A 25,512-nucleotide genomic window follows, 5' to 3' on the forward strand; every position below is an offset into this window, starting at 1 on the left:
GACTACATAACCACACCATCAGTATATACCATAAACGCTTCCATAACAAGCCGACTAGACTACACGACCACATCATCAGTATATACGATATACGCTTTCATAACAAACCGAGTAGACTACATGAACACATCATCAGTAAATACGATATACGCTTCCATAACAAACCAAGTAGACTACATGATCTCATCCTCAGTATATACGATATACGCTTCCATAATAAACCGAGTAGACTACATGACCACATCATCAGTATATACGATATACGCTTCCATAACAAGCCGACTAGACTACATGACCTCATCATCAGTATATACGATAAACGCTTTCATAACAAGCTGAATGAACTACATGACCACATCATCAGTATATACGGTATACGCTTCCATAACAAGCCGACTAGACTACATGACCACATCATCAGTATATACCATAAACGCTTCCATAACAAGCCGACTAGACTACATGACCACATCATCAGTATATACGATATACGCTTCCATAACAAGCCGACTAGACTACATGACCACATCATCAGTATATACGATATACGCTTCCATAACAAGCCGACTAGACTACATGACCACATCATCAGTATATACGATATACGCTTCCATAACAAGCCGATTAGACTACATGACCACATCATCAGTATATACGATATACGCTTCCATAATAAACCGACTAGACTACATGACCACATCATCAGTATATACGGTATACGCTTCCATAACAAACCGACTAAACAACATGATCACATCATCAGTATATACCATATACGCTTCCATAACAAGCCGACTAGACTACATGACCACATCATCAGTATATACGATAAACGCTTCCATAACAAGCCGACTAGACTACATGACCACATCATCAGTATATACCATAAACGCCTTCATAACAAGCCGACTAGACTACATGACCACATCATCAGTATATACCATAAACGCTTTCATAACAAGCCGACTAGACTACATGAACACATCATCAGTATATACGGTATACGCTTCCATAACAAGCCGACTAGACTACACGAACACATCATCAGTATATACGGTATACGCTTCCATAACAAGCCGACTAGACTACATGAACACATCATCAGTATATACGGTATACGCTTCCATAACAAGCCGACTAGACTACACGAACACATCATCAGTATATACGGTATACGCTTCCATAACAAGCCGACTAGTCTACATGAACACATCATCAGTATATACGATAAACGCTTCCATAACAAGCCGACTAGACTGCATGAACACAACATCAGTATATACGGTATACGCTTCCATAACAAGCCGACTAGACAACATGATCACATCATCAGTATATACGGTATACGCTTCCATAACAAGCCGACTAGACTACATGATCACATCATCAGTATATACGGTATACGCTTCCATAACAAGCCGACTAGACTACATGAACACATCATCAGTATATACGATAAACGCTTCCATAACAAGCCGACTAGTCTACATGATCACTTAATCAGTATATACGGTATACGCTTCCATAACAAGCCGACTAGACGACATGATCACTTAATCAGTATATACGATATACGCTTTCATAACAAACCGACTAGACTACATGAACACATCATCAGTATATACGATATACGCTTCCATACTAAGCCGAATACACTACATGGCCACATCATCAGTACTAGGCTTCCTGACCAAATCACCAGTTTATATGATAAACGCTTTCATAACAAACCGACAGCTCTACATAACAACATTCACTGTATGTACGACATACGCTTCCGTACTTCACTGTTACAGGTCACGTTTTTTTCTTTTATCTTATCAGGTATGTAATACCGATCTTGTCTTTACCGTGTTAAACTTAAAACACAGTTTAAAGTTAATTTTTCGCTAAATATTTCGCTCTGGTTAATTCTGTAACTTAAGAAATTATAAAAAAACTCAATTGTCAATAGTATTTTGAATATAAACAATGCTACAAATGTTGAACGGTTGATTTAAAGTGTATCTGATATTGGACAAAAACCTATCTTTCGTGATAGGAAAGGATTTGTTTCTTCCTTTTTGATAAAGGAATTGTTCAACTCAGTGAGATTTAAATTTTGTCAACTTTAATATATGGCAGGCGAGGTCGGAGGTAGGAAATCTGGAAGGTAAGATTTTAAACGTTATAGATTATGTTTCAATGATAATGCGTTTAAAGCTTTAAGGGTTAATTTAGAATTAACTTCCATCATTTACCTGACTTTAAAACTCACTCCATTTCAAGTTATGCCGAGTTTTACGGGTCGTTTTATAAAAGTCACTCCATTATTATGCTGAGTTTTACGGGTTGTTTTTAAACTCACTTCATAATTATGGACTATATTGACCTATGTGTATACAAGGTTAAACTCACATTCGAATGGTACTGTACTCAGTATGTATAACATTATTGTGAAATGTTCTGTACATATCGATGGATTTATGCGAAAAGGTTCTAAGTGACATTAAATAAAGAAAAATGTAGAACCTTTTCGCTTTCGCCCCTCGATGTGGAGTTTATTGATGAAACTAAAATTCGCGTATCAACTACAGGTATAAAATATGTAGCTTTTCAAATTTGCAAAATACAGTATACAGCAAATATTTCAATACACTCAACGATATCTTAAAATATCATTTAAGGCTTTTTTTGATAAATGCACACTTTTCAATCAACGCTAAGTTCATTGTTTATACATGGCCTATGGTCTTGTATCACTTAAAAGGCAAGTCGTGAATTTGTTTAAGATTTCGTCTTGTTTAAGGTAGCTTTGCTATGCTTAACCGCAGCTGACTGAAACTGTCGCCTTAAAGCTGCACTCTCACAGAATGATAGTTTTGACAATTTTTAGTTTTTGTCACAGAATCAGCTGATTTTTTAACCAATACTGACATTAGAACATATCACAATTATTTGGAAAACTCCCGAAAAACTCATTTTTCATAAAGCGTTAGTACCGCTTTTAGCCATAAAATAGCGATTTTCGAACATAAATATGAATAACTGCGATCTGATCTATTGTCAGCAGTCTTGTATCACTGGTTTTCAGACATTTACGCAAAATTTGGTTTATTACAAGACAAAAGAAATGTTGTCAAAACGGTCAATCTGTTAGAGTACAACTACAAAGGTAGAGTGTTAGCGAATGCAGTTTATGCCTTCCATAAGTGACCTACACCCCCCCCCCCCCACCCCTCAACTGTGTATAGTACTCAACCTCTGTTTATTAATCTTTATCTACTTGCCTTGATCCCTCTTATCAGATCTCCGATCTGCGTATCCTGCTGTGCAGATTTAGAAGTTTTATAATGAAAATGGAGTCTAAATGGCCCTGAGCCAATGAAACGAATACACAGGAAATTGGCCCCTACTGTGACACCAGTGCAGATGCACAGCAGGGGATTAAAATGCCACATATTCCTTAAACTAGGCCTTTAAGATATTTCTCGCAACACGTATACAAAAACATGCTTATCATGGACACGGCATGTCAATCTAGTTGATTCACAATTTGTTCAATGTGTGATCTATTCCATACACGTTCGAGGGACGATCAATAATTACGTAGACTGGTCCCATCTTTTTTATACTACTTGCAACATTTTTAATTGGTATTATTTGAAAGAGTAAACCTTTTTCTATCGGATGCCTTGATTAGAATAGCATAACATAGCATGACATAGCATAGTGAGAAACAACTTGATAAAATGCAACATAGTAACGCGCTGTCGGCCCAGATGACGTTTTGTGGTACGTATGCTGAAATAAAATCTTAATAAAATAAATATCAGCTGCATAAATTCTTAAAAAAAAACGGAATTTTGTTTGACGACGTTTCGGCTCAAACAAGGTGGACCGTACTGTCATCTTCAAAATCATGAGCATTGGGAGCAGCTTTAATGCAGGGTTTTGTGAACCTACCGGCACTAATAGCGAGTTTAGGGGGAGGGGGCGCACCACCCTAAAATAGTCCAAGTTTACTCTTTATGGCAATATCGGAGAAAACAGTTATACTATACGCGCATTCTGGACTAGATATTGATTAAAAATACACCAACTCCCGTGCTAACATTTTGGTAGGGACGGCCGGATGTCAAAAAGTTGTGTGCCTGAGTAATCCCCTCTCCAATCGGATCCGTCCTTGAAAGACAAATATTAGGTCAACTGCAATCAGGCTACACGAACAAGTACAACTAATGTTTCGCAACACTCTCTTATTACCACATTTAACATTTTAATTTTTAAAGAATATCAGGCAACACCGTCCCTGGTTCAAGGCGGCTGGTACGACATACTAAAATGACCCAGTATCCCTCTATACAATAATAACTGGGGTTATTTTTCTATACAGAAAAAAAAATGTTATTGTTTTTTGTTGTACAAAAATGTTTATTTCATGCGGAGGTCATGGACTGCTAAAGCGACGGTTATAACGGGTTTGGGGGATGAAGGGAAGGTGGTGGGAGTGTTTACTCGTGACCTGAAATGTCATCGTTCAAACGCAACTTTCGTCTCGATTACAGGCGTTCGGTTTTCCTGGAGTCGATGAGCGAGTGTGAGGATGTTGGCGAGAAAGTCATGTTCCGGACAATTGCAGACAAGTTCCAAAGCCTCAAGGAGGTTACCACCGCCATACAAAACGTCGGCCTAAAGGAGTGCGGCCTTATATTTGGTAGGCATGTACACCGGTATTATTACTTCCATCACTACCATCATCATCATCATCATCATCATCATCATCATCATCATCACCATCACCATCATCATCATCATCATCATCATCATCATCATCATCATCATCATCATCATCAAAACCACCACCACCACCACCACCACCACCATCACCACCATCACTAACAATAACAACAAAACTATAACAACAACAGCACCACCTGCACCACCAGCAGTAAAAACCACCAGCACCACACACCACAAGCAGTAAATGCAGTAGAAGCAGTAGCAGCAGTAACAGCAGTGTTTCAGTTACGAAGTATTTGCCGTATTCAATATCGTCTTCATTATCGTATTCAATATTATTATCATCATTTTCTGCATTTAAATCAGGGTTAGCCAGATACCCCTCACTACACGTACTCATACGTGTACTATCATCCAGGTATCGACTACACGCTGAGCAACCGTATGCAGGGTAAGGACACGTATGATGGCCTGTCCCTCCACGACGTCCAGCCGTCCAGGACCAACCCTTACCAGGAGGTCAGTTTGTAGGAGAAACACTCTGTTTAAATCACGTTTAATTACACGTAATAGATACAGTACGAGATTTTCTACAAAAGTGTCCTTTTACAGACGTAAGAAGCTGTTTCGCTAGGACGAACACCAATTTTGTCCGAGACGAAATTGGTCTTTGTCTTAGCGAAACAATTTCTTAAATTACGTCTGTAAGAAGAAAAACACGAGTAACCGTAACTGACATATACGACGATAAGTGTATTGCATATATAAGTGAGCAAATAAATGCATTTACAATTAAATAAATACAGACTGATAAGTAGATAAATAGCAATATTTTTTAGGTTATTATCACGTCCTTTCTAATTACAATGTATCGGCTAGTGGGATTATTCGAAATTATCGTGCACGGTTTAAAGATAACTGAAACTACTGATTGTTCTAGGGATTGTAAATGACAGTTCTAAGGGTTTCCTACTGATTGATCTAGCGGTTGTAAATGACTGTTCTAGGGATTGTAAATGACAGTTCTAGGGGTTTCCTACTGATTGTTCTAGCGGTTGTAAATGACAGTTCTAGGGGTTTCCTACTGATTCTTCTAGCGGTTGTAAATGGCAGTTCTAGGGATTTCCTACTGATTGTTCTAGCGGTTGTAAATGACAGTTCTAGGGGTTTCCTACTGATTGTTCTAGCGGTTGTAAATGACAGTTCTAGGGATTGTTAATGACAGTTCTATTAATAACTACTGATTGTTCTAGCGGTTGTAAATGACAGTTCTAGGGGTTTCCTACCGATTGTTCTAGGGGTTGTAAATGACAGTTCTAGGGATTGTTAATGACAGTTCTATTAATAACTACTGATTGTTCTAGGGGTTGTAAATGACAGTTCTAGGGATTGTAAATGACAGTTCTATTGGTTACTGCTGATTATTCTATAAATTGTAAATGACAGTTCTAGGTATTGTATATGACAGTTCTAGGGATTACTGCTGCTTGTTTTAAGGATTGTAAATGACAGTTCTAGGGATTACTGCTGCGTGTTCTAGTGATTGTAAATGACAGTTCTAGTGATTACTACTGCTTGTTCTAGGGGTTGAAAATGACAGTTCTAGGGATTACTGCTGCTTGTTCTAGTGATTGTAAATGACAGTTTTAGTGATTACTGCTGAATGTTCTAGGAATTGTAAATGACAGTTCTAGTGATTACTACTGCTTGTTCTAGGGATTGTAAATGACAGTTCTAGGGATTACTGCTGCTTGTTCTAGTGATTGTAAATGACAGTTCTAGTGATTACTACTGATTGTTCTAGGGGTTGTAAATGACAGTTCTAGGGATTACTGCTGATTGTTCAATGGATTGTAAATGTCAGTTCTAAAGATTACTACTGCTTGTTCTAGTGATTGTAAATGACAGTTCTAGTGATAACTGCTGATTGTTCTATGGATTGTAAATGACAGTCCTATGGATTACTACTGCTTGTTCTAGGGATTGTAATTTACAGTTCTAGTGATTACTGCTGTTTGTTCTATGGATTGTAAATGACAGTTCTAGTGATTACTGCTGATTGTTCTAGGGATTGTAAATGACAGTTCTAGTGATTACTACTGATTGTTCTAGTGATTGTAAATGACAGTTCTAGTGATAACTGCTGATTGTTCTAGGGATTGTTAATGACTGTTCTTGTGATTATTGCTGATTGTTCTAGGGATTGTTAATGACTGTTCTGGCGATTACTGCTGATTGTTATAGGAATTGTTAATGATAATTTCTAAGAATGTATATGATCGTTTAGTGATCGTGAATAGATACTGTACACGATTGTGCCCATAATAATAACATGCTAATAATAGATACAGAGAGTGTTAAAGGGAATGTACACCAGATTGGCACAAAAAAAGGAATTTCTGTAAGGAATCTCAGGACAATTATCTAATAGAATGTGTTACGCTTTGATATCATAATTGTAAAAAAGTACCAAAATGTAAAAACAAAATGTGTCGGAGACCGGGTTCAAACCCGTGTACACATTGCAGTCCAGCGTCGTATCCACTGAGCTACGACGGCTTACTCTATTTGGGCGACAAAATTAAGCTATACACCTACCTCGGTAATAACACCGACTAGCCAATCACGCATAAGGAATGAAATCTACCTGGTAGACATACCCAGTAATCTTTTTAATGTAAAAATACGAAATACCCGCTATTAAAACTTAAATAAATTATAAACTATGTGGTACTTCAGTTAGTAAGTTTCAATGCATTGTACACATCGATGCCAAGTTTATGTCGGTTTTCGACAATTTTCTCTTTTTTTCGCTATTTTATCATACGGAGTACAGCCCCTTTAAGGATTGTTACAGGTTATTTGTATACTTGGAGAGACCCTGGAACCTTTTGATGATGACGGAATCATCCCGGTGTACGGATTTGGAGACAGGATTGTGTAGGACAAGGGAATATTTCCGCTCAAAAAGGACGTGAGTATAAATATCGTCATTACCTGAAAGAAAAATTAACTTTAAGAAAAAAATCAAAAGTAACAGTTTCGTAGAAGCAACAGACCATTTGTTCAGATAAGCAGCAACAACCATTAAATTATTACATTCGAAACTCACTATGTCGAATTCTGTTATATCGATGTTCTGGCTATGTCGAAATAATTTCGAATGCGTTGGGTGAGGTTGGAGATATTTGGTATTTCGGATATATCGACTTTTCGTTATCTCGAAGTATTCCACGAGGTCCCAACGATTTTAACATATCGAGTTTTTACTGTAGTAGCTATTGCAGGCGTTTTAACTGTTCCAATTATAGTGGGTTTATACCCGTTGATGTCATTCGGAACTCCTCGACCATTTTCCATCGAAAACATACCCGGCTGTATACCAGTACATCAGTAAAAGTAGCCCGTAAACTTTTATATTGCAGTGTTTTAATTGTGTATTACAAAGTCCAAATTGATTCTCTTTACATAAATAATGATGATTCACAAGAGTTAATTCATTAGGTTTAATAGCTAAATTGAAATTACTACGCGATCTACTTACAGCGTAGTTGAATGTTTAGTTTTAACATTGTGAATCGTTCATATACATCCTAGGCATTCGGAGCTCCTCGGCCATTTTTATCGAGAACAACCACGGATGGTTATGGGCGGTTTACATTGTCCGAAATCGGTACACTTTAACAACGCTGCAAGTAGATGTTTGCAATAATACACTTCACTGACAATCAATTTAAACTTAGATCTACAAGTACAAGCTTAAACACTACATTTAGTTAATGATATAATTCAATAATTCACGAACTACTTCAACTGATGTACCGGCATATATCCGAAGTTGTTTTTGTTAAAAGAAAAAAGGGCCGAAGACTTCCGAATGCATCCGAGGTTGTTTTTGATTAAAAAAAATGGCCGAGGAGTTCCGAATGCATCAGAGGTTGTTTTTGATGAAATATGGCCGAAGACTTCCGAATGCATCCGAGGTTGTTTTTGATGGAAAATGTCCGAGGTGTTCTGAATGCGTTGGAACATCACCATTAGTTATAAAAGTTGTAGGAGAGCATACAAGAAAGAAAACTATGAGAGTATATAGTGTCATGCAGTACAAGAAACAAGAAACAAACTCACACACTCAATTTGATAAAAGCAGTAGCAGGAGAAGGAGAAATGGCATTCATTTGGGAAACAGTATCAAAATCAGGATATTTAGGTCACCTTAAGCAGCCCGGGTTCGATTCCCGGCCTGGGCGCATGTGACTTTGGTTTGTGTTCACCAAGCCGGGCAAGTGGGTTTCCTCCGGGTACTCCAGTTTTCCCCACAACACAATACCTCACTTCGTGTAAAATCGTGCCAACGAGAGTGATTAATATAATGTTGTAATGCCTTGTTCCACAATCGTTGTAAAATAAATAAGTTTAAACTAAAATCAGGAGATTCTGGAATGATACTAATTCAGGTTGAGGAATCACGTGACTTAATGGGGTTCTCACATGAGTCGCCACGAGTCACAACCGATGTAAACAAACAATTATTTGCCCTTTATTTCTAAATAACCTTTTTACAGAAAGATATGCAATTTAATTAATGTGTTCTTCCTACAGGGTGAGTGTGACGGTTTTATGGAAGTCCTGGACGTATACACGGAAGTGACTCCCTCAATCAAGCTGGGAGGCCCGACCAATTTTGCCCCCCTCATACGGCAGGCTGTGGATATCGTCAAGGACAAACGACAGGTATCAGGCTTCACTTGGTTTCTTTGAATATCCTTATAGATAATAATTACCTAATGAAGCCTTACTGATTTGACTGAATACGACTATCCGACAACAAAGGTGGATCATAGCCTCGACCATTATCCAATAGATATGACCTTGGAAATAATATGTGTCTTAAACAATAGTCCATCATAGCGGCGTCAATATTGAAACGTGTGGTATGTGTTTAAACCGTCGATGGAATTTTAAATTGAATCCATTGCGAAGAGTACTGAGTTGTTTTCTTTTAATTGTAATCTTTTTCCATGTTTCTTCGAACCGAAATTAGGACACTAAACAAAAAAAATCATTTCAGTACAATGTTATTGAGTGGGTCTACTTAGCGTAATGATAAATGAGTTAATCGCCGGCGGCCTCATCACATTTTCGTATATCTTGAAGTCTTTTCCGTAGCTTGCCGGAGATTGCCGATTTGTTACGATTGTCTATATTCATTCTAATAAAAAGGTCAGTGAGCTGAGGGCTGAACATGGCTAACAATAGTTCAATGTATTAACTAAAGACAACGAGACTTTAGACATTTGGTCTGTCTTGCGTAAATAAAAAAACCCGAAATATAATCAAATCTTGTAGTCAAATATGGTCGCCGTAATGTTATAATTTGATGTCTTACATAAAAGCTGCTCTCTCACAGATTAAACGTTTTGACAACTTTTTTTATTTTTTGTCTTGGAACGAGCGATATTTTTGCGAAAATTCATGGAAACCAGTTATATAAGCCTGCTGTCGAAAATTCAGATCGCAGATTTTTATATTTAAGTTAAAATATTGATGCTTTATTCATTTTTCTTAAATCGTTAGTAACGGTATAAGCAATAAAACATTGATTTTCGAACGCGATCTGATCTTTTGTCAACAATTTTTTATGATTGGTTTGCAGCTATTAACGTAAAAAAATCTCTTTAGAAGATTTATAACAAAAAGTTGAAAAACGGTAAATCTGCATGAGTGCAACTTAAAAGTTTCTATCTTTACAACGCCAGTTCTTCCTAGTGACTATTGCCAATGTAATGATGTGACGCATTTCACAAGTGACTGACTTTTATTTCCGGTAATTGCGCAGTACCACATACTGGTAATTGTCGCAGACGGCCAGGTGACAGACGAAAAGGAGAACATCCAAGCAATCGTGGAGGCGTCCGAGTTTCCACTGTCCATCGTCGTCATTGGTGAGAGAAAAAGTTGCCTTAGAGCTTATGGTAGCTTCTATAATCAGTGTGTGTAAACCACGTCATTAATTACGTCATAAATGCTACGTTGGAACATTTTGCTGATAATTGGGATTCAGGGAAACGTGTTCATCATCATTTGGGCGTCTGTATGTTTCCCTACCATGAACATAGATGGCAGTATCGGCCAGGGAGTATCGGTCATGTAGGGTCAGGGAGTATCGATCAGGCAGGATCAGGGAGTATTGGTCAGGCAGGGTCAGGGAGTATCGGTCAGGTAGGGTCAGGGAGTATCGGTCAGGTAGGGTCAGAAAGAATCGACCAGGCAGGTTCAGAGAGTATCGGTCAGGTAGAGTCAGGGAGTATCGGTCATGCAGGACCATGTAGTATCGGTCAGGTAGGGTCAAGGAGTATCGGTCAGGTAGAGTTAGGGAGTATCGGTCAGGTAGAGTTAGGGAGTATCGGTCATGCAGGACTATGTAGTATCAGTCAGGTACGGTCAGAGAGTATCGGTCATGCAGGACCAGGTAGTATTGGCCAGTTAGGGCCAGGTAGTATCGTCATGTAGGGTCAGGGGGCATCGATCAGGCAGATATAGAGAGTATCGGTCAGGGAGGATCGGTCAGGGAGGATCGGTCAGACAGGGTCAGGCAGTATCGATTAGGGAGGTCAGGGAGTATCAGTCCGGCATGGTCAGGTAGTATCGGTCAGGTAGGGTATCAGTCAAGCAGTATTGGTCAGGCAGTATCGGGCAGGGAGTATCGTTCAGGCAGGGTCAGAGAGTATCGGTCAGGCAGGGTCAGAGAGTATCGGTCAGGCAGTATCGGCCAGGGAGTATCGGTCAGGGAGTATCGGTCAGAGAGTATCGTACAGGGTGTATCGGTCAGACACGATCAGGGTTTGTCGATAAGGCAGGGTCAGAGAGTATCGATCAGGCAGGGGCAGAGAATATCGGTTAGGGAGTTTCGGTCAGGAAGTATCGGTCAGGTGGGGTCAGAGAGTATCGGTCAAGCAGTATCGGTCAGGGAGTATCGGTCGGGCAGGGTCAAAGAGTATCGGTCAGGCAGTATCGGTCATGCAGTTTCGGTCAGGCAGGATCAATTAGAGAATATCGGTCAGGCAGTATCGGGCAGAAAATATCGGCCAGGCAGTACATGCATAATACGAGTAAAACAGACTTATGTTTTATATAATTAAATCAAAGTTTGACCTTCACTGATCGATATTGCAAGCTATGGCCAGGAGTGTGCGTCTTCCACTAATTGTAAAAATGCTAATGAATATAGCTCACAGTGGGTGTTAAAATTTCTTTCTTTCAAATCGGTGAAAGGTAACCGATACCTTTGAGTTGTCCCTTTTCATCTCCGTTATTACTGGGAGATGTTTGCTATAGTGAGATACATTACACATACACCTCAAGGAGGCAAGTGTCTCTAAAGTTTTAAAAAGGTACAGATTTGAAAACAATAACACAATCCTTACATTTAGATTATAGTATATCGATATTGTCCATATTGTAAATATATTGTGAAGGACGACTTTCACTTTCTTCTTGTATGTCCATTGTATTAAAGTTTTAACATTATATTCTATTCTGCAGTCGAACCACATTGGCTCGAACTCGTTTGGCTCGAATTCATCGTTGGCTCGAATTGGATGTTAAAAACCCATTTCTTTCAACTAACGGTAATAACTCCCGCTTGCCTCGATTTTTTTAGAGGCTCGAGGCATTTTCGCCGGTTCCTAAGAATTCGAGCCAACGCGGTTCGACTGTACCTTTGGTTTCGGAATATAATGTTCCATCTAATTATGAAAATGGCAGTTTACATGCTAGTATCTAACTGTCGTAATGGTCTGAACAACGCTATTACAGAATTCTGGTACACGAGGCATGGGCATTTCACGACTCACCTATTTTCAGGGGTAGGGGACGGACCCTGGGACATGATGAATGACTTTGATGACAAGATATCAGAGCGAAAGTTTGACAATTTCCAGTTTGTGGATTTTAACAAAGTGAAACAAGGCGCGCGGAACCCCCAAGCGGCCGTTGCGCTAGCGGCCCTGATGGAAATCCCCGACCAGTACAAGTACATTAAGGACTTGGGTTTGCTGGACAAAGTAGTGTGAATACTTCGTCTGGGAATATGAAGGGAAACATGTCTTCAATGGACACTGGAAACAGTTTCTGTTTAAAATTTGTTTTAGTGCAATTTGGTTGGCAGCTACAAAATCTGGTATAGAACTAACACGAGTCGTTGCTGGGTTTATACTGCAATATACATTCTCTTTCAGAGTGTTAAAGAGACTCATGGTTTTGGACAAAAATATGTTTCCCGGTGATGCATCTGAAAACTCATGTTTTATAATTATTTTAATCTTTGATACCGAAATTACAGAGAGAAAAAATATCATTTTAGTATGAAAAATATTCTGGTAGTAGTGGTAAGCGAGCCCGCTCCGGAACAGTCAATAAAAATAGAAACTGATACATAAGTTGACGGATATTTTAACCTTTATATAATACATTGGTAGCAATACATGATTATGTTCATAATACAATCACGCTACAGCATGTTAGTGAATCGCGTTACTAACGTTTTCAAAAATTGTGGACCTAGACAATATTTGAGCAATCATCAAACACTGTCGAAGAAGTCTATCTAACCCCAAATGCCATAGTGAACGTTATTATATATTGATGTCGTTGTTCAACTCATGTTTGTATGATAAGCGATCCATATTTCCTAAACAACTAGGAGGATTTCATGAAAATTGGTTCAAATATCTATCTCATCAAGACAAATCGCCATACATCATGCCCGAGGGTCGGATTTTTAATGCAAACAGGAAACACGTGATTTAATTTGTTTCTTGCATATCTAAAAGTTCAAACCTCCGAAAAAAAGATGACGTTGAAAATGATGTTTTTACATTTCACCAAAATGTATGTGCACTATTGTTTAATGATGCAATGAGTGGAATGTTACATTTCAGATTGCAAAATCTAGATAATAAGAGGAAATAGAAGTGGTGCGTTGGTAGGCGTGATATAGCATGGATGGGTTGCCAAATACAAATTTCCAGCACGCAAAAGTTCCCGGAAATGCATATCCGGTGTGCACAAATCAATGCATTGGTGCGTGGTTGTTGAGTTTATTTATTCTTGCACTCGGGGTTTCTTTTTTAGCGATGCGGCGGGTAATCGATCCTGCGATACCTGGATCGACAGTCAAGATTGTAACCATTAGACCACATATTCTAGGAATGTTCATTCAAATCATTCTAAAACTTGTTTTTTTATTAATTTTACGCACTCCGATTAGCTACATCACAACCCGATTAGCAAACATTGTTTTTAGATTTAACTGATATGTAATAGCTGTCCGAAGGCAGTAATCAATAGTGTTCTTATCCGTGTTATTAGTCATGCCGCAGTAATTCTAATCAGTTCATTGGTCAGTTATTTTTACAGTCCAATCATATCACTTGGATTGTAATTTTGAAATTAAGTAAAATCTAATATTGTTTTTGAACACAGCCCATGTCATTTGGGATAATTATATGTGTCTTAAATGTTTCATATTCATATTTTTTCTATAAATGAGCAGTTTTAATCGAACATATTTTTTTATATAAATTTCGGATGGTGTTCGTGTTTCAAAAGGTTCTCCCTTTCAGAAAGCACTTCCTCCATATATCGACGCATTATTTTCAAAATTGCATACTGTCATGTGAGGCCATATTAATAAAGGATTATAATCGTTAAAATTCGATTATCTTAAATATGTATTGCTTATTCTAATTTTGATCAAGACAAAATCCTGAAATTCATAATTTTCTTTACGTTTTTCAACATTTTACCCCAAGTATCACATTTTCACGATATATCATTGTGTCTGCCCATGGGGTAGGTATATAATGTCTATTAAATATAGTTATTCTGGTATTTTTATTGATAAAAACAAATTCCAGAAATTCTTACTTTTTTTTTACACGTTTCATCATTTTACCCAAAAATCATCTTTGGTTTTCTATACTTTCTATTTCACACACAGAAGATATTAAACGCCACAAATATGAAAAATTCTTTTTGCGGCATTTTCCCCCTTTAATTGCATTTTAAGCCACATGAGCGCTGGCCAGTATAAACCTACCCAACGGCAACATAATGATATAACTTTTTTTTCATTTTTGAACTTTGTGTTCATTTTTAATATTATATTGGCTAAAGTTTAATTCACTCAGATAAGAAGCATATTTATAAAACTATGACACAACATTTTCAATGTACGACTAATAGCGACTACAATTCTTATTCAAACAGCCCACAGTATCCTAGTATAAGTAATTTTCTTAAAGCTGCACTCTCACAGATTCTCATTTTTGGCGTTTTGTTTTGGTTTTGCTTCCGAATCAGCTGATTTTGGTACCAATGCCTTTAATTCAGTCATATAAAATAACGCACAATGATACAGCTCCTAATTGTTTGGAAAACTCGCGAAATTTTTCATTTTTCTTTAAGCATAAGTAAGGCTCTTTAACGTAAAACATCAATTTTCGAAAGTAAAAATGAATATCTGCGATCAGATATTTTATCAGTAGTTTTGTATATCTGGTTTCTAGACAATAACGCATACAAAGTGCTCATTCGAAGACAAAAACATCAAATCGGCCAATATGAGTGTGCAGCTTTAACAAAAATGATACTTTTGGAATCCGCATCCTTTGTTTGAAATTTGTTTGCGTGCGTTCGAATTTGATTTAGATTAAGTTCAAAGATCTGTGATTTGATTACGCGGAGGCAAAACAGACAGCTAATTCCCTAGACCATTGTTTGAACACTCTTCACATTGTGTCATCTTTATGCGAATCTACAAACTAATGCAAGCTGTTACGAAATATTAAAAAACTAATACTAGCTGTTTTGAACACTTAACTTTGTGCAACCTGTTTTGAACACTTTCAACCTACTGCCAGCTGTTTAAAACACTTTCAAACTAATGCCAGCTGTTTTGAACACTTTCAACCTACTGCCAGCTGTTTAAAACACTTTCAAACTAATGCCAGCTGTTTTGAACACTTTCAACCTAATGCCAGCTGTTTAAAACACTTTCAAACTATTGCCAGCTGTCTTTAACACTTTCAGACTGATGCCAGCTGTTTAAAAGTTTCGAACAAATGCCAGCTGTTTTAAACATGTTTAAACTAATGCCACCTCGGTAAACCTTGTTTCCACAAAAAAAAAACGTCTGCTCGGGTAATGAAAATTTATCCCACCTCAGATAAGTAGATCCAAACCTTCAACCATTCTAGAAATTTTTATCCTGGCCACGGGCAAAGATAAAAAAGTACCCGAATGGAACACCTTTTTTTAGTTTCATCATGCAATTACCTCCTTTGTTGAAGACTCATATAAACCTTGTCTTATGGCAATATTTAAAATGCTTATTTTTTATTTCTAGCTTCAAATGACACCATAAAAATAGTCTTTACGCACCATTCAAGAAATAATGCTGCAGTCTCCACTTAGAACTATTTGAAGACCGATTTGACTTTTAACATAATCTGAATCACTGCGCGCATATCCATGACAACCACGAATTATCACATATCTATACGCATTTATTTTCACTACGCACAAAAGAGTTCCAGCAATTTTCTTTTACATTTTTTCATTCTTTGTTTAACTGAGGTGGGAGGAAACGCATCTTCCATAACCGCTCGTGTAAGTTAAGTTCATATTTACCCTCGCGCAGGGTGGGTTGCGGATACTCGGTAAACAACGTTTTCGCAAAACACCCTACGCCCGGGTTAGGATGAACCTAAATTACACTCTCGGCCATGGAAGGTTCATATAATCTTCTTCGACAATTTCCAGTTTTCATATAAACATGTGATTGGATAAATAGAACAAAACATCTAACGTTTTATGTTTATATGTATTTATTATACACACATGTCTTTCAAAACTCATTGTACGCGGTGACAGTGGCAAGTACCCGCCTCGCATGTCCATTGGCGTCCATTGTGATTGCAATGATTGGCCGGGCAGTCGGCTGGGGCGGTACATGTAGGGTTCGCTGTAAGGAACAAGTAGTGTAATTTAGGCTACAGCCGTACAAGTAGGGTTCGTTTGAAGGAACAAGTAGTGTAATTTAGGCTACGTTACAGTGGCACATGTAGGGTTCTCTGTAAGGAACAAGAAGTGTAATTTAGGCTACAGCCGTACAAGTAGGGTTCGCTTGAAGGAACAAGTAGTGTAATTTAGGCTACAGCCGTACAAGTAGGGTTCGCTTGAAGGAACAGGTAGTGTAATTTAGGCTACAGTTGTAGAAGTAGGGTTCGATGTAAGGAACATGTAGTATAATTTAGGCTATAGCGGTACATGTAGGGTTCGCTGTAAGAAACAAGTAATGTAATTTAGGCTATAGCGGTACATGTAGGGTTCGCTGTAAGGAACAAGTAGTGTAATTTAGGCTACATTGGTACATGATGGGTTCGCTGTAAGAGTCAAGTGGAGTTATTTAGGCTATAGCGGTACATGTAGGGTTCGCTGTAAGATACAAGTGGAGCTATTGAGGCTATAGCGTTACATGTAGGGTTAGCTGTTAGAGACCAGTGGAGTTATTGAGGATATAGCATTACATGTAGGGTTAGCTGTTAGAGACCAGTGGAGTTATTGAGGCTATAGCATTACATGTAGGGTTAGCTGTTAGAGACCAGTGGAGTTATTGAGGCTATAGCATTACATGTAGGGTTAGCTGTAAGAGACAAGTTGAGTTATTGAGGCTATAGCGTTACATGTAGGGTTCGCTGTAAGAGGCAAGTGGAGTTATTGAGGCTATAGCGTTATATGTAGGGTTAGCTGTGAGAAGCAAGTGGAGTAATTTAGGCTATAGTGTTACATGTAGGGTTCGCTGTAAGGAACAAGTAGTGGAATTTAGGCTACAAGCGTTACACGTAGGGTTCGCTGTAAGAGGCAATTATTTAGGTTAAAGCGTTACATGTAGGGTTCGCTGTGAGGAACAAGTAGTGTGATTTAGGCTATAGCGGTACATGTAGGATTCGCTGTAAGGAAAAAGTAGTGTAATTTAGGCTGGAGCGGTACATGTAGGGTTCGTTGTAAGGGACAAATCGTGTGATTTAGGCTAAAGCGTTATATGAAGGGTTCGCTGTAAAGGTAAGTGGTGTTATTGAAGCTAAAGCGTGACATGTAGGGTTCGCTGAAAAAAGCAAGTGGATTTATTTAGGCTAATCTTTACATGTAGGGTTCGCTGTAAGAACCAAGTGGAGGTATTATGCTATATTGTTACATGTATGGTAAGCTGTAAGAGGCAAGTGGAGTCATTTAGGCTAAAGCGTTACATGTAGGGTTCGCTGTTAGAGGCAAATGGAGTTATTGAGGTCATAATGGTACATGTAGGGTTCGCTTTAAGACGCAAGTGGAGTTATTGAGTCTATAGCGTTACATATATGGAAGGGATTATCCGCCAGTTAATGCATGCTGCATTATGACATTTCTCTTTTTAAATTACTCGTGCATTCGTTTAAATCGTAAGTGCCTTCATGCAATTGCTTCGTTCGTGTTTGAAATGGACTACCGCATGTGTCTAAGTGTACAACTTTTAGTTTCCTTCATGTTATTGCTTAGTGTCTACGTCTAAATGATAAATGACAGATGTCAAGTTTTAACTTTTAATTGACTTTGGTGTACTAAATTAAATACAAGAGTACAATTAAACTTCTAATAGTATTACTAATAATATTTATATAATGTAATTAGACCATTAAAAGCTAACTTAATTATACATCAATCAAACATAACAGTATGCATTTACTAATAAGCATATATACGATAGACGAATGCATTTAGACGAACGCAACTAAACGAATGGAATTAGAAGGGAACCAGTAAATATTGGTATCCTGCGACAGCAATATTAAATAGGAATGGAAACCAAATTATGGTACCCTTCTTATCCACGGGAGAGCACTCTCGCGACTTTTTCTACGGTGGCAGTCAAAAGTTTTCGTGCAGGAGCTGTCAAAATTATATCTAAAAGAGGTAATGTCTGACATTATCTGGACCTAAAAATGTAATACTGCTAGATGCTATTTTCTGCTCATTATTTTTTCCTGTATGTTTTTATTCGGTACTGAGTAAGACACATATCCAAATTCTAATCTGCGTTTTGGTCTGAAATTGAAATGTGTTGTCTGCGAGCGGTGAGATTTTGACCAATTTTCGATGAAAAGCATGCATGTTTTGAAATTTCTGAGGCCATCAAAAAAAATCCAAGTATGAGCATAGTGCTATCAATCGCAAGAAAATATGTACGCCTTGCTGTCATGTATAGTAATCTATGCATGTGTTTCATTTACTCAAAATTTCAATGTCTTTGCATTCACTGGCTTCAGGACAGCAAAAGCATGTAAACTAGAAATCTGTTATCAGCATCACAGAATCCTGGGTGGGGGGTGTTTGAGGTTGCCCCCCCCCTCCTATAAAAAAATGGTTCTGAGGGAGGGGCGCAAGTCAAAAAAGTTGCACCCATAAGTTATGCCCCCTCTAAAGTCAGATCCTGGATCCGCCCCCGAGGATATTGCCTAACACATAAGCCAGGTGAAAATTAAAAGTGTGACTTTCTTAATTGCAGTTGAATTGCAGCTCCCCACCTTTGGTTTAAGGTGTTGGCAGTGGTGTTTAGGGGTACTTCCCAAGATAATTTTAGCAATTTCTAGTCCGAAATGGTCCATTTTTGGCGCATTTTATTACTTTTTGTCTCCGATATAGAAATAAAAGTTAATTTGGTCGATTTACAGGTTGGGGGGGGCAACCCCCCACCCCTACCCCCCCCCCCCACCCCCGTCCGGATTCACTAGTGATGCTGATAACAGATTTCTAGTATACATGCTTTGGCTGTCCTGAAGCCAGTGAAGGCAAAGAAATTGAAAATTTGAGTGAATGAAACACATGCATAGAGTTCTATACATGACAGCCAGGCGTACATATTTTCTTGCGAATGATAGCACTAAGCTCATACTTGGATTTTTTTAATGGCCTCAGAAATTTCAAAACATGTTATCCATCGACAATTGGTCACCGCCTAGTAGACAATACATTTTAAATTAAGGCCGAAACGCAGATAAGAATTTGGATATGTGTCTAACTCAGTACCGAATAAAATAATCCAGGAAAAATATAATCAGCAGAAAATAGCATCAAGCAGTATTATTTTTTTAGGTTCAGATAATGTTATACATGACCTCTTCTAGATATATTTTTGACAGCTCCTGCACGAAAACTTTTGACTGCCACCGTAGCAAAAGTCGCGAGAGTGCTCTCCCGTGAATAAGAAGGGTACCAGCATTTGGTTTCCATTCCCATTTAATGTTGCTGACGCAGGATACCAATATTTACTGGTTCCCTTCTAATTCCATTCGTTCAGTTGCGTTCGTCTAGATGCATTCATCTATCGGCTATATGCTTATTGACAAATGCATACTGCTATTGATGAATATTAATTTACCTTTCAATGGTCTTATTACAGTATATAAATACTATTAGTTATTTAGTATTTATAGTTAAGTTGTAGTTTTGTACACAATTTAATTATTTAGTTATTTAAATGTAAGAACTTGACACATGTCATTGGTCGTTTAGACGTTAACACTAAGCAATAAAGTGAAGGCATCTTAAAGTTGTACACATAGACATTTTTTTTGTCAATAACAAAAAGGCACCTGCCATTTAGACGAATGCAATGAGAAATGTCATAAAGCAGCATGAATTAACTGGCGGATAATCCCTTCCATATACATATAGGGTTCGCTGTAAGAAGCAAGTGGAGTAATTGAGGCTATAGTGTTACATGTAGGGTTCGCTGTAAGAGGCAAGTGCTATAACGTTACATGTAGGGTTTGCTGTAAGAGGCAAGTGCTATAACGTTACATGTAGGGTTCGCTGTAAGAGGCAAGTGCTATAACGTTACATGTAGGGTTCGCTGTAAGAGGCAAGTGCTATAACGTTACAAGTAGGGTTTGCTGTAAGAGGCAAGTGCTATAACGTTACATGTAGGGTTTGCTGTAAGAGGCAAGTGCTATAACGTTACATGTAGGGTTCGCTGTAAGAGGCAAGTGCTATAACGTTACATGTAGGGTTCGCTGTAAGAGGCAAGTGCTATAACGTTACATGTAGGGTTCGCTGTAAGAGGCAAGTGCTATAACGCTACATGTAGGGTTTGCTGTAAGAGGCAAGTGCTATAACGCTACATGTAGGGTTCGCTGTAAGAGGCAAGTGCTATAACGTTACATGTAGGGTTCGCTGTAAGAGGCAAGTGCTATAACGTTACATGTAGGGTTCGCTGTAAGAGGCAAGTGCTATAACGTTACATGTAGGGTTCGCTTGAGGCAAGTGCTATAACGCTACATGTAGGGTTCGCTGTAAGAGGCAAGTGCTATAACGCTACATGTAGGGTTTGCTGTAAGAGGCAAGTGGAGTTATTGGGGCTATATAGCGCAGTATCACAAATAATACAATTGTTTTAATTTACCGAAAGGGATAAATAAATATAGAAAACAAAAGTTGAAAAATTCCTTGTGTTTCTTAAACATATGCCCTTCCAGTTTTTTCCCATAATTTCGTTAAAAAAAAAAATTAACCCCCGTTGTATGTATTCCTTAAGAATAATTCTGTCAGGAAGAACTCGTATCTCATTTTCACACAAAAAGTTGTTTCGGGCCTAAAATCCCATGACTGGCCACATTTACTGTACTACTGTACATCAGAGTTATTGAGATTATACAGATCGAGCGAAGAAGTTGTGGTTGGAGTATCTGTTTTGCACCATATCTACGTTGTCCGGCTTTAAAGTGACTCGCTCATGGTTTGTTAAATACACATTTTCTTTTAAGTATGAAATAAAGTGTGGCATATCATAAGGAGTGTTTAAACAAAATACCAAAGTAAATGTTGATATTTGCTCGAATATCGAACCCCACTGAAACCAAAATACTTTTGTTCTGCTATAACTGTATATGTTTCTGCAATTTTGATATCATACAGTAAACTAATGAAAAAGTCAGTGTTTTCAGATGCATGACCGGTATACCACGTGGTATACACACACTGTAATTTTATTGGTCCAAAAAAATGAGGAGTCACTTTAAACAGATGCGTACTTGTAAGTAAATTTGCGTTAAATTGTATCAGTGCGTTATTTATTGGACGGTAAGACTTCTGCCTTCTGGTTTCCGTTCCGATATGAGAATTATAACGAACGAACAAAAAAAGGAACCTGTCCTCATTTATGGTATAATACTTACGTTCACATTCGCACTGTCGGCTCTTACAGATCTCATGGTGAGTAGAGGCACATACTGTAACGGTGCTGTTGTGACAATCCTGGTTGGTAGCGCAATGCTCCGCGCTCACCGTAGCTGAATAAATATGGCCATTTTAACATTACTATCAAACATACTATCGTGGTGAGTAGAGGCACATACTGTAACGGTGCTGTTGTGACAATCCTGGTTGTTAGCGCAATGCTCCGCGCTCACCGTAGCTGAATAAATATGGCCATTTTAACATTACTATCAAACATACTATCGTGGTGAGTAGAGGCACATACTGTAACGGTGCTGTTGTGACAATCCTGGTTGTTAGCGCAATGCTCCGCGCTCACTGTAGCTGTATAAATATGGCCATTTTAACATTACTATCAAACATACTATCGTGTTGAGTAGAGGCACATACTGTAACGGTGCTGTTGTGACAATCCTGGTTGTTAGCGCAACGCTCCGCGCTCACTGTAGCTGTATAAATATGGCCATTTTAACATTACTATCAAACATACTATCGTGTTGAGTAGAGGCACATACTGTAACGGTGCTGTTGTGACAACCCTGGTTGTTAGCGCAATGCTCCGCGCTCACTGTAGCTGAATAAATATGGCCATTTTAACATTACTATCAAACATACTATCGTGGTGAGTAGAGGCACATACTGTAACGGTGCTGTTGTGACAATCCTGGTTGGTAGCGCAATGCTCCGCGCTCACCGTAGCTGTATAAATATGGCCATTTTAACATTACTATCAAACATACTATCGTGGTGAGTAGAGGCACATACTGTAACGGTGCTGTTGTGACAATCCTGGTTGTTAGCGCAATGCTCCGCGCTCACCGTAGCTGTATAAATATGGCCATTTTAACATTACTATCAAACATACTATCATGGTGAGTAGAGGCACATACTGTAACGGTGCTGTTGTGACAATCCTGGTTGTTAGCGCAATGCTCCGCGCTCACCGTAGCTGTATAAATATGGCCATTTTAACATTACTATCAAACATACTATCATGGTGAGTAGAGGCACATACTGTAACGGTGCTGTTGTGACAATCCTGGTTGTTAGCGCAATGCTCCGCGCTCACCGTAGCTGTATAAATATGGCCATTTTAACATTACTATCAAACATACTATCGTGGTGAGTAGAGGCACATACTGTAACGGTGCTGTTGTGACAACCCTGGTTGTTAGCGCAATGCTCCGCGCTCACCGTAGCTGTATAAATATGGCCATTTTAACATTACTATCAAACATACTATCATGGTGAGTAGAGGCACATACTGTAACGGTGCTGTTGTGACAATCCTGGTTGTTAGCGCAATGCTCCGCGCTCACCGTAGCTGAATAAATATGGCCATTTTAACATTACTATCAAACATACTATCATGGTGAGTAGAGGCACATACTGTAACGGTGCTGTTGTGACAATCCTGGTTGTTAGCGCAATGCTCCGCGCTCACCGTAGCTGAATAAATATGGCCATTTTAACATTACTATCAAACATACTATCGTGGTGAGGAGAGGCACATACTGTAACTGTGCTGTTGTGACAATCCTGGTTGTTAGCGCAATGCTCCGCGCTCACTGTAGCTGAATAAATATGGCCATTTTAACATTACTATCAAACATACTATCGTGTTGAGTAGAGGCACATACTGTAACGGTGCTGTTGTGACAACCCTGGTTGGTAGCGCAATGCTCCGCGCTCACCGTAGCTGTATAAATATGGCCATTTTAACATTACTATCAAACATACTATCGTGGTGAGTAGAGGCACATACTGTAACGGTGCTGTTGTGACAACCCTGGTTGGTAGCGCAATGCTCCGCGCTCACTGTAGCTGTATAAATATGGCCATTTTAACATTACTATCAAACATACTATCGTGGTGAGTAAAGGCACATACTGTAACGGTGCTGTTGTGACAATCCTGGTTGTTAGCGCAATGCTCCGCGCTCACTGTAGCTGTATAAATACGTCCATTTTAACATTACTATCAAACATACTATCGTGGTGAGTAGAGGCACATACTGTAACGGTGCTGTTGTGACAACCCTGGTTGTTAGCGCAATGCTCCGCGCTCACTGTAGCTGTATAAATATGGCCATTTTAACATTACTATCAAACATACTATCGTGGTGAGTAGAGGCACATACTGTAACGGTGCTGTTGTGACAATCCTGGTTGTTAGCGCAATGCTCCGCGCTCACCGTAGCTGTATAAATATGGCCATTTTAACATTACCATCATTTTTAAAATGCAAACTAAATGTCAAGCAAATGAAATTGCGGATAAGTACAAGACTTAATCATAAAGAATTTCAACTTCCGTGGGTGTTTAAAGGTCCGCCTACTGCCACTCATCCGATACACACTATCTGCGTCAGATTTTGCGTTGACAATGTATCAGCCAATGAGGTTACTTTCTAAGTCAGTTAGATTACATGAAGTAATATCTTAACGATAAAGGAGGGCTCGTTCTTTACGCCCACTCCGCCCATTTTTTATCATTGAGAATTTACTTCATGTCATCTAACTATTACTTAGGCACCACATAGTTTGCGTTATTTCCTCAATTCTTCACAATCAATGTAGCTAAATATGTTTTATCATTCGGAACTCCTCGGTCATTCTCCATCGGAAACAACCTCGGATGTACGCCAGTACATCGTAAAATTTTTGATAATAGTATTAATTTATTGTAGTGTTCTAACGTCCTTTTTCATATATGTATATATATAAGTTTTAATTTACTGCCAATAAAGTATTTTTGTATAAATCATTAAGAATCCAAAGAGTAAAGTCTAAGTTTAACTGCTAAACTGAAATTACTAGGCGATCTATTTGCAGTGAAGTTAAATGTGTTTTTTTGGGCATTTCAGACCGTCCATATACTTTTTGTCGGATACTTTTATGGCCTTTTCAATTAGTGCATGTCGCGCGTAGATCATTTGTTATCGTAATCATATGGCCAGTGGGTCATAAATCTGCAAAACACAATTTATTAAATTTATTAATTAATTTCAACGACAAATTGCGGAAAATACTATTATCAAATTGTGCATAAATTGATTAATGAAAAATCAATGAAAACAATATATAAATAAATAAATCGTCCCTGCATGGCAGAGATTTTACAAGCAGTTCGTCCCTGCATGGCGGGGATTTTACCAGCAGTTCGTCCCCGCATGGCGGGGATTATACCAGCAGTTCGTCCCTCCATGGCGGGGATTTTACCAGCAGTTCGTCCCTGCATGGCGGGGATTTTACCAGCAGTTCGTCCCTGCATGGCGGGGATTTTACCAGCAGTTCGTCCCTGCATGGCGGGGATTTTACCAGCAGTTCGTCCCTGCATGGCGAGGACTTTACCAGCAGTTCGTCCCTGCATGGCGGGAATTTTACCAGTAGTTCGTCCCTGCATGGCCTGGAATTTACCCGTAGTTCGTTCCTCCATTGCGGGAATTTTACCAGCAGTTCGTCCGTGCATGGCGGGG

At 38.7% G+C, this 25,512-nt stretch overlaps 1 long non-coding RNA gene and 1 pseudogene across 1 annotated transcript; one reads left to right on the forward strand and one right to left on the reverse strand.

Moving 5' to 3' along the window:
- Window positions 1-1,907: 1,907 nt before the first annotated feature.
- LOC128206271 (copine family protein 2-like) lies at window positions 1,908-13,156 on the forward strand (annotated as a pseudogene).
- A 3,434-nt stretch (window positions 13,157-16,590) lies between these two features.
- On the reverse strand, window positions 16,591-22,343 carry LOC128205192 (uncharacterized). Its single transcript, XR_008256192.1, has 2 exons — window positions 21,996-22,343; window positions 16,591-16,750 (listed from the first exon to the last, which is right to left on the reverse strand). It is a non-coding gene; the product is annotated as an uncharacterized LOC128205192 (long non-coding RNA).
- Between the last annotated feature and the right edge of the window lie 3,169 nt (window positions 22,344-25,512).

The sequence above is a fragment of the Mya arenaria genome, chromosome 10, assembly GCF_026914265.1.
Source record: "Mya arenaria isolate MELC-2E11 chromosome 10, ASM2691426v1".
NCBI lineage: Eukaryota > Metazoa > Mollusca > Bivalvia > Myida > Myidae > Mya > Mya arenaria.